This window comes from Gossypium arboreum, chromosome 13, assembly GCF_025698485.1.
Source record: "Gossypium arboreum isolate Shixiya-1 chromosome 13, ASM2569848v2, whole genome shotgun sequence".
In the NCBI taxonomy this organism is placed as follows: domain Eukaryota; kingdom Viridiplantae; phylum Streptophyta; class Magnoliopsida; order Malvales; family Malvaceae; genus Gossypium; species Gossypium arboreum.
This window is the reverse complement of record NC_069082.1, coordinates 99699817-99711568: the sequence shown is the minus strand read 5'-3', so window position 1 is coordinate 99711568 and position 11752 is coordinate 99699817.

The window sequence follows — 11752 nt, the reverse complement described above, 5'->3', positions numbered from 1 at the left end:
ATATTTACATACAAACTTACCTTGGTGCAAAATATGGAAATTTTGCAATTTAGTCCAAAACTTTTTCCTTCCCGTTCGAGATCAATTCGCGTCTTTCTTGATCTATAATAACACATTTAGCTCATTTAATACTCATACTATTTATTTCAATCCAAAAATCACATTATGGAAAAATTACATTTTGCCCCTAACTTTACAAAATTACATTTTTGCCCCTAGGCTCGAGAATTTAATTTCAGCCCTTATTCTTATGTTTTATGATATGCTGAACATTTTTCTCTTCTACAACAACATCAAATTCTCACTCTATCATATAGTTATGAACAATAGGTATTTTTACTGATTATGCCGTTTTACTCGTTTTCACTTAAAACCGAGTAGCACAAGTTATTTAACATAATTTAAAACCTCATATTCTATCATAAAACATCAAAATACACAAATTTCACCTATGGGTATTTTTCCAAATGTGAACCCTAGGTTAAATTATTACTAGCATAAGCTTAATCGAGCTTAAGGATTCCAAAAGCGTAAAGAACATTAAAAGCGGGCTTGGAATCACTTACTATGGAGCTTGAAAATTGAAGAAACCCTAGCTATGGAGAGAGGGAGAATTCGGCAGCAACTAAGGAGGATGATGATCAATTTTGTGTTATTTTTCCCATTTTATTTCATTTAATATCCAAATGACCAAAATGCCCTCCTTACTAAACTTTCAAAATTCCTTCCATGTCCTAATTTTGTCCATGAATTTAAAATTGGTCAAATTGCTATTTAAGACCTCCTAATTAATATTCCAAAACAATTTCATACTAAAAACTTCCGGGATGTAAATTTTGCAACTTATTCGATTTAGTCCCTATTTTCAATTTAAGCACTTTAGGCATAGAATTTCATCACGAAATTTTCACACAATCATGCAATCATATCATAAACCCCACTATAATTAAAAACAATTATTTCTATCTCGGATTTATGGTCACGAAACCACTATTCCGATTAGGCCCTAATTCGGGTTGTCACATTAGGGGCTGGTTTTATTAAGCGATAAATACCAAATTCAAGTTTTAGTTTTGATATTTGTTGCTAATTCAGTTGGCGTTGGATGTCTGTGCAGGAACTTGGATTGCTGCTTTAGTGCCGACATCCCAGAGGCAGTAAGGTGAGTGTTATAACCCGTAGATACTAAGAAAGGTCATGAAAATCTAGAAATTTTATGAAAATTTGAAACTGGCAGACAACGCCACACGGCCATGTGGGTGACACGATCGTATGACTAGCTGTGTTGGGCTGTATGAGCCACACGGGTGTGTGTTTGTCCATGTGCCAGGTCGTCTGGGCCACACTGGTGTGTGGGCCCATTTCATGCAATTTGTTAGGCTTTGTCCCAGCTGAGTGTAGGTATTATGAAGTCTAAATATTATAAATTCATATAAGTGTTTATGGAATTGGAAAATAATTCAAATTTTGTGCAACAAGGTTATAGTAATTTAGGGATCATCATAGGGGTTAATAGGGAGCTGATTGGGATCGGTAAATTGGAGAAATCTTGAGACCATTTTAGGAAAGAATTGTACATTGATAAAGTGTATAACCTAATGTGTAACACCTTGAATTTGGGCCTAGAAGTATTGGGCCTTGAGTGTGGGTTTGTAAGGAGGTTTTATATAGGTATTTAATTGTGCAATGAAAGGACACAATTAAATGTTTGCTTTAGTGGTTAATGGCTTTGAGAAGTGTTGGAGAAATCTTGGGTTTAAACTTGGGCTTTAGTAAAAATTTTGGTATTAAGTGAACAAAAACCTGGATGCTTGGATGAGGGTTTTTAAATTATTGTGTTAAATAAATGACACAAGGAAGCTTGTAGTCTAGTGGTTGTGGCGTCATTCAGGTTGTATGGGAGCCTGGGTTCAAGCCTTGGCTCTTGCAATTTATTTTGGGTTTTTTAAAGGGAACCTGGACTTTAGCCTTTAGACCTTATAATTAATTGGGGATAAAATATAACACAAAAAGCCTTGTGGCTTAGTGGCAAGTAGCGTGTGGAGCATTTAAGGGGAGGCATAGGTTCGAATCCCATGGCAAGCAAAGAGCATTTATTTTGCTAACAGGGGGCGGCAAGAGTTGGTGTTGAATTTAAACTCTAATGTTGGAGGATCCCACATCGGAATATAAGAGTGGTTGTGAAGTGGCTTTAAATAGAGGAACCATGAGGAGAGTAAATGTACCTTTCTTGGTGATCCCTTTCATTTGTATGGCGTGCTCGTTTGGGTTGGGCGTCGGCTAAGGGTGCTCGGTGTGGATTAACTCCAGTCTCCTATCGGGCGATTGATTTTGGAAGCGTTTCAACTTCAACCCGTAATGATCTATTTTCTACGCACGTTTGAGTTGGATTCACAACGGATATGGGGTAGGAAGGTATTTGGAACGTCTTCAACGAGTAGATCTCTTGTGAGGATTAAAGGCTACCGATCGAGGAGTGTGTGAAAAGCTTGGATCATTGGAGTGACTAAATCTAGTCATCAACATCGGCAAAGGAGAAATCGCATAGGAGATCTCGTCAAGGAATATCTCAAATCAGGTGTGTAACAAACCCTTTTCATAGTTTAAAGCGATGAATGCCGAAATGCTGAAATTCTAGCATTTCGAGGACTTGTGAGCAAGCGAACGCTCACTAGTTAGTTAGAATTGATGAGATTATGATCGGGAACATTGGAAATGGTAAGAACGTGATTTTTGGCATTCACGGTAAGTTGGGCCTCGAGGGGCTGCAATAGGGCCCAATAGGCTTTCGGGCCCATTTGGGTAAAATTGGTAGAAAACGAAAATCTGTTAAATTGCCTGTTAAGACTATTAACACTATTATGGATATAGGCTAAATGGGCCTAGATGACAAAATCGGCTAAGTAGGGCCCATTAGGGGTTTTAGGCCCAATAACACGGTTTCGTTAAAAGTGGGCTAGAAACGCGGTTTACACAAATGAATAGTTAGTAACTGATGATGAACCTAATTTTTGGTAAAATTACGATATTACCCTTATAATATGAAAATGACCATTTTGCCCCTAGGTAAAAATGACCATTATACCCCTAGGGTTTATGTATGAACTTAATGCATGGGATTTTGATAAACATGATATGTATGATATGCACATGACATGTATGATATGCACATGATATGTATGATATGCACATGAGATGTTCATAAATGCATTGGGTTGGGTTTTATATGGATGGAGGAAGTGCAAAGGGCTTATGCCCCGCTTATTAAAGGGCTTATGCCCCGATTATTAAAGGGCTTATGCCCGATTATCAAAAGGGCTTATGCCCGATTATCAAAAGGGCTTATGCCCCGATTATCAAAAACTTACGCCCCATTTATTAAAGGGCTTTTGCCCGATTATTAAAAGAGGCAAGGCCTCGGTTATATAATCATGACTATCTTTGCCGATGGAGAGTTATGGCGGGGTGGGTTGAGTTAATCCCACATGGTGTGCTGGTTGATGCGGGTGGAGAGTAGCGGATGGTGGGTTGAGTAGTCTCCCCAAATGGGTTTGCATACATTCATTGGTATTTCATGTGATATTGAAATGGGCTTGCATTCTTTCATTGACATTATATGTGATATTGAAATGGGCTTGCATTCTTTCATTGACATTATATGTGATATTGAAATGGGCCTATGGGCCATACCGTTTACAGTAAAGGCTTCGGCCCAGTAATATGAAATTTGAAAAGGCTTCGGCCCAGTGTTATGAAATATGAAATATGAAAAAAGGCTATGGCCCAGTACATGTTTGAGATTGGATTTGGGCTTAAACCCAACAGTCATATTGTTTTGGGCTCGAAGGGGCTTGTTGCACATGAGTTTCCAAACTCACCCCTTTCCTTAACCTTGCGGTGAGCCTTAATATGGGGACTTGGGCGGAGGGATTGAGTGGCCACGGTGATCACTTTTGGACCTTTAAATAAGCATTGGTTTTCATTTAATTTCCTTTAATTATTATTTATTTTTGGGGATGTAATAAGGCCATTTTTAACTTTTTCTTTATTTCTTCTCGGGATTATTTATTTTTAATAACTTCAAACCTGGTTGATAATTGTTCAAATGGGCTAGACTTAAGACGTGTTTTCAAAGCGATACTTGTTTTCAAAATATCTCAACACCACGATTAATCGATTTATCAAAGACGTCCACTTAAACAAATTTAAACTCGATATAACAAAGTGTGGCTATGGTTGTGGGCATGTCTAGGATTGGATCCAATCAAAGAGCTTGGTACTTAAGTAGCCTTCATGGCTCACCTCCTCTGTCTCGGATACCTACCTGGTGCCCGGCTTCCATACACTTTGTTAACTCAACAAAATTTATGGTTTTTAAAACACTAAAACGGAACATGGGTTTTCAACTCCAATGTGGCATGTCAGATTCGGCCATAACGTCTGGGCCGGGTTTGGGGTGTTACATTTAGTGGTATCAGAGCCTAGGTTGCAACAACTCGACTGTGGATCGGGTTCAAAAATTTTTTTGAAAACTTAGGCCTAAAAAAGGTATTTTTGAAAATGGTTTTTTTTAGATGTTTTGCGGGGAATATATGTTAAAAAGGTATAAGTTTTTCTGTTTTAAATCAAGAGTTCAAAATAAAGGGAGTTTTCAAATCAAAGTTTTTAAATTTCTATTTTTGGTGATTAAAAACATGGTTTTTCAAGTTCTGGATTGGAGAAAGAAGTGGCGCACTGAATCCCCGGCACCAAGTCTGTAAGTATGCTCTCTTTTACATTATGTATATGATGCTATGAATAAAACTGAGACCCTACTATGATACTCTAGATAGGGTAGAGCTGTAAAACCCTAGAATACTCAGACTATAGCTAGGCTTTGATTCTATGAAAATAGAAACTTTAAAATACTATCTCTGCATGAGACATATGAATAAATAGTAAAATTTTTGAGATCTTGGTAGTTATTTGATATGTGTACTGGTAATGTAGAGTATTGATATGGATTCTGAGGGTAAGAAAAGTCTTCCAACTTTGGGTAGTGGTAACTCAGACTTCGTCTTGAGGCCTTGGCCGAGTTAGTAAGGAAAGTGGTAGAGGAAGTATTGGATACCAAAATTAAGGAAATTAGGGAAACGCTTCAAGCAGGGTGCTTGGAGTGTAAGAAAAGGAAGGATTCTAGTTCTTAGAAAACCAAGCCTCGTTCTGTGAAACATGTTAAGGCACGACCAAACTATCCAATCTGCAAAGACTGCAATGGGCGTCATACGGGTGAATGCCATAGGAAAACAGGAGCATGTCTTAGATGTGGGTCCAAGGAGCGTCGAGCTCGGGATCGCCAAGTTTATTTTATTTAAATATGTGTTACAAATTGTATGCGTGCTTGATAAATGTTTCTTTACTTTGGTAATTAGATGTTCTGGGTCGTACTAAGAATTATCTTTAATTAGAGTGCGTAAGCGGAAGCATAGAGGTTTGACTTGAGTGTCTGGTTAGTTGATAGTTGGAAATTTCGAGGACGAAATTTCTTTAAGGGAGTAGAATTGTAACACCACAATTTGGGCCTAGAAGTATTGGGCCTTGAGTGTGGGTTTGTAAGGAGGTTTTATATAGGTATTTAATTGTGCAATGAAAGGACACAATTAAATGTTTGCTAGTGGTTAATGGCTTTGAGAAGTGTTGGAGAAATCTTGGGTTCAAACTTGGGCTTTAGTAAAATTTTGGTATTAAGTGAAAAAAACCTGGATGCTTGGATGAGGGTTTTAAATTATTTTGTTAAATAAATGACACAAGGAAGCTTGTAGTCTAGTGGTTGTGGCGTCATTCGGGTTGTATGGGAGCACGGGTTCAAGCCTTGGCTCTTGCAATTTATTTTGGGTTTTTAAAGGAACTGGACTTTAGCCTTTAGACCTTATAATTAATTGGGGATAAAATATAACACAAAAAGCCTTGTGGCTCGGTGGCAAGTAGCGTGTGGAGCATTTAAGGGAGGCATAGGTTGAATCCATGGCAAGCAAAGAGCATTTATTTTGCTAATAGGGGCGGCAAGAGTTGGTGTTGAATTTAAACTCTAATGTTGGAGGATCCCACATCGGAAGCTAATATAAGAGTGGTTGTGAAGTGGCTTTAAATAGAGGGAACCATGAGGAGAGTAAATGTACCTTTCTTGGCTGATCCCTTTCGCTGTATGGCGTGCTCGTTTGGGTTGGGCGTCGGCTAAGGGTGCTCGGAGTGTGGATTAACTCTAGTCTCCTATCAGGCGATTGATTTTGGAAACGTTTCAACTTCAACCCGTAACAGATCTATTTTCTACGCACGTTTGAGTTAGATTCACAACGGATATGGGGTAGGAAGGTATTTGGAACGTCTTCAACGAGTAGATCTCTTGTGAGGATTAAAGGCTACCGATCGAGGAGTGTGTGAAAAGCTTGGATCATTGGAGTGACTAAATCTAGTCATCAACATCGGCAAAGGAGAAATCGCATAGGAGATCTCGTCAAGGAATATCTCAAATCAGGTGTGTAACAAACCCTTTTCATAGTTTAAAGCGATGAATGCCGAAATGCCGAAATTCTGGCATTTCGAGGACTTGTGAGCAAGCGAACGCTCACTAGTTAGTTAGAATCGATGAGATTATGATCGGGAACATTGGAAATGGTAAGAACGTGATTTTTGGCATTCACGGTAAGTTGGGCCTCGAGGGGCTGCAATAGGGCCCAATAGGCTTTCGGGCCCATTTGCGTAAAATTGGTAGAAAACGAAAATCTGTTAAATTGCCTGTTAAGACTATTAACACTATTATGGATATAGGCTAAATGGGCCTAGATGACAAAATCGGCTAAGTAGGGCCCATTAGGGGTTTTAGGCCCAATAACTCGTTTCGTTAAAAGTGGGCTAGAAACGCGGTTTACACAAATGAATAGTTAGTGGCGATGATGAACCTAATTTTGGTAAAATTACGATATTACCCTTATAATATGAAAATGACCATTTTGCCCCTAGGTAAAATGACCATTATACCCCTAGGGTTTATGTATGAACTTAATGCATGGGATTTTGATAAACATGATATGTATGATATGCACATGACATGTATGATATGCACATGATATGTATGATATGCACATGAGATGTTCATAAATGCATTGGGTTGGGTTTTATATGGATGGAGGAAGTGCAAAGGGCTTATGCCCGATTATTAAAGGGCTTATGCCCCAGTTATTAAAGGGCTTATGCCCGATTATCAAAAGGGCTTATGCCCGATTATCAAAAGGGCTTATGCCCCGATTATCAAAAAGCTTCGCCCCATTTATTAAAGGGCTTTTGCCCGATTATTAAAAGAGCAAGGCCTCGGTTATATGATAAAGCACTATCTTTGCCGGTGGAGAGTTATGGCGGGGTGGGTTGAGTTAATCCCACATGGTGTCTGGTTGATACGGGTGGAGAGTAGCGGATGGTGGGTTGAGTAGTCTCCCAAATGGGTTTGCATACATTCATTGGTATTTCATGTGATATTGAAATGGGCTTGCATTCTTTCATTGACATTATATGTGATATTGAAATGGGCTTGCATTCTTTCATTGACATTATATGTGATATTGAAATGGGCCTATGGGCCATACCGTTTCTGATAAAGGCTTGACCCGATAATATGAAATTTGAAAAGGCTTGACCCGGTGTTATGAAATATGAAATATGAAAAGGGCTATGGCCCAATACATGTTTGAGATTGGATTTGGGCTTAGACCCAACAGTCATTATTGTTTTGGGCTCGAAAGGGCTTGTTGCTGTGAGTTTCCAAACTCACCCCTTTCCTTAACCTTGTAGGTGAGCCTTAATATGGGGACTTAGGCGGAGGGATTGAGTGGCCACGGTGATCGCTTTTGGACCTTTAAATAAGCATTGGTTTTCATTTAATTTCCTTTAATTATTATTTATTTTTGGGGATGTAATAAGGCCATTTTTAACTTTTTCTTTATTTCTTCTCGGGATTATTTATTTTTAATAACTTCAAACCTGGTTGATAATTGTTCAAATGGGCTAGACTTAAAGACGTGTTTTCAAAGCGATACTTGTTTTCAAAATATCTCAACACCACGATTAATCGATTTATCAAAGACGTCCACTTAAACAAATTTAAACTCGATATAACAAAGTGTGGCTATGGTTGTGGGCATGTCTAGGATTGGATCCAATCAAAGAGCTTGGTACTTAGCGACCTTCATGGCTCACCTCCTCTGTCTCGGATACCTACACGGTGCCCGACTTCCATACACTTTGTTAACTCAACAAAATATATGGTTTTAAAACACTAAAACGGAACATGGGTTTTCAACTCCAATGTGGCATGTCAGATTCGGCCATAACGTCTGGGCCGGGTTTGGGGTGTTACATAATGTGCTTGGTGGATAGGAAGAATAGAGCTCAAATTGAGCCAAATTTTGCTTCTAATGTTTCTGCCATGGATTCAGTAGAGGTAAAAGATAAGCACTCTAAGGCTTATCTCAAATCTATATCGACAGGTCTTGTTGATGGGGTCAATCATCCATAATGAAAATTTTAAGTTGGAACTGTGGAGGTCTCGGCAACCACTAGGAATTTCTTGCACAACAAGACATTGTATTTTAATTCAAGCTAAGTTTAGACTTTTTGATTATTATTGAAACACTAGTTTAGAAAGATAGGATGAAAAATGTCCATATAAAACTAAAATTTGATTTTTTTTTGTTGGGCTGACTTGGAAGAGGAGGATTGGTGGTTTTATAGGACAACAAGGAGGATGTTCAAATTGACAAATTTCCCAAAATTTAATTAATATGTTGATTAAGGGCCCAAATAACAATAAAATTAGTGATTCTTGAAGAGGAGTCGAAGACAAGAGTGTTGTGAGATTTTAAATTTGATAGCTATTGGTAATAATCTTCTATGGATGGTTAACAAAGACTTTTTTTATTATTATTGAAACACTAGTTTAGAAAAACAGGATGAAAGATGTTCGTATGAAACTAAAATTTGAATTTTTTTTTTGGTGGACTGACTTTAAAGGGGAGGATTGGTGGTATAAACTAAACTTAATTGCTATGTTTAACTTATGAAGGCATAAATTACACTTAATGATTGAGTTTAATCTTAAATAAGGAAATAAAATCAAATTGGTAGGGATTTAACATGTCTTTATTGAGAAAGCATTTAGCCTATTTTTGCTATCATAATAACAATTGAGATTAATTTAAACAATATATATACTTAAGTAGTATAAATTTCAAAAGCATAACTATACTAAATTCATAATTTTGAGAAGAATGTTCTCTGAAGGAATTTTTCACAGGTGTTTCCAAGAAATTCTGTACAATTTTTGCATTACTCAGGATGAGTAATGAATTAAGTTTGGGGGCGTGAAAACACAAAAATATAGAATTTTTCAGCACCTTTTGAGCTCTAATTCATGCAGTTTCATAGTTAGTTTTGTCAAAATTCACACTTTAATTATAAAATAATTAATTTCCACTTAAATTATTAGCATGTTGAATTTTAATTATTTTTATAATAAATTTTCACAAATTTGTTTTATTTTTAATAGTTTTGCACAAAAGGTAAATATTGGATCGGCAGACACCTCGAAAGGCTTGAACTATTGAGGGATTTTTGCATCGAATGAACTAATAGCAAGGATAAAAGTTTTTCTCTTCAAAATTTCTGTAAATTCCCTCTGTCGTTTTTCCCCTGTTCATTTTCTTTCCCTTTTGTTCGGTTTTGATATTTGTTGCTAATTGGGTTGGCCCTAGATGTTGTGTGCAGGAACTTGGATTGTTGCTTTAGTGTGGACATCCCAAAGGTAGTAAGGTATGTGTTCAAACCCATAGATACTGAAAAAGGTCACGAAAATCTAGAAATTTTGTGAAAATTCAAAACTGAAAGATGATGCCACACGAACGTGTGGGTCACACGGTCATGTGACTGGCCGTGTGTTAGGCTATGTGACCCACACGAGTATGTGGTTAGCCGTGTGCTAGGTCATCTGGGCCACAAATGTGTGTGGGCCCATTTCGTTCAATTTGTTGGGCCTTGTGCCGGCCGAGTGTGGGTATTATGAAATTTTCATATTATAAATTCATATAAGTGTTTATGGAATTGGTAAATAATTCAAATTGTGTGCAACAAGTTTATAGTAATTTAGGGATCGTAATAGGGGTTAATAGGGAGCTGGTTGGGATCGGTAAATTGGAGAAATATTGGGACCATTTCAGAATAGAATTGTACCTTGATAAAGAGTATAACCTAATGATCTTGGTGGATAGGAAGAATAGAGCTTAGATTGAGCCAAATTTTACTTCTAATGTTTCTGTCAAGGATTCAATAGAGGTAAAAGATGAGCACTCCAAGGCTTATCACAAATCTATATCGACAGGTCTTGTTGATGGGGTCGATCATCTGTAATGAAAATTTTAAGTTGGAACTATGGAGGTCTCGACAACCATTAGGAAGTTCTTGCAGAACAAGACATTATACTTTAATTCAAGCTAAGTTTAGACTTCTTTTATTATTGAAACACTAGTTTAGAGAGACTGGATGAAAGATGTTCATATCAAACTAAAATTTGAAATTTTCTTTTTGGTGGACTGACTTGGAAGGGGAGGATTGGTGGTTCTATGGGACTACTAGGAAGATGTTCAAATTGACAAATTTCCCCAAAATTTAATTAACATGTTGATTAAGGGCCCAAATAACAATAAAATTAGTGACTCTTGAAGAGGAGTCGAAGACGGGAGTGTTGTAAGATTTTAAATTTGATAGTCCTGGTAATAATCTTCTTTGGATGGTAAACAAAGATTTTTTCAAGTTGCTTCTGAACAATGGTGTCGACATAAATTTAAGTTGGAAAACAAATGTCCTTCTCATAATAAACATGAATAGGTGGTTAAGGGAAGTTAGAGAGAGATAGGGCGAGCAAATGTGATATAGAAAGCAAATTGGTTTTGTAAATTAAGTAGATGGAGATGTAACACTGATAGGGAAGTTCAATTGATGAAATTATATTTGTGCCAAGCTTGAGAAACTATAGGATAATGGCATTGATTTGGTCTCGTATAAGAAGGAGTTTGGAAGGTTCAAGCTTAATTTTAATATGATCATTGAAAATGAAGAGGAAAAATGGAAAAAAAGGGTGAAAGGTTTTTGGTTGAAAGTTGGTGATTCAAATTCAAATATTTCCATGCTTTTCCTAATGCTTGGAAAACAAATAACACTATAGAGTTATTGCAAGAAAAAAATGGTGCATTGGTGAGGGAAAGCTTGACTTGTAACATCCCTCACCCGTATTCAACGCCAGAATAGGGTTACGGAGCATTACCGGACTTACAACACATTTATACATACATTTTCATACATTTAACCATTTCATACAATCTTCATTCAATCTCAAACAATTCATCCCTAATACGAGCCTACGACACCCTAAACATACATTGGGAGTGGTTCGAGACCAAACCCGTTGCACATGATCTCTTCGGTATAAACATACTCTCGAGCATATTTACTCAACCGCACAAATTCTCTCTCGTACTTGGTTACAATCATACGAGCCTATGTCAATTCTAAAAACTCTTTGTGCTTTTGATCTAGAAACAATTGGCTTATGTATTTCTTCCGAAACGCTGTCTGAAAGAAATCCCAAGTGACTCTCTTTTGGCACCACCGATACTAACATATTCCACCACTAGTATGCGGTGCCGCTCAGGAGTGATATAGCACATTT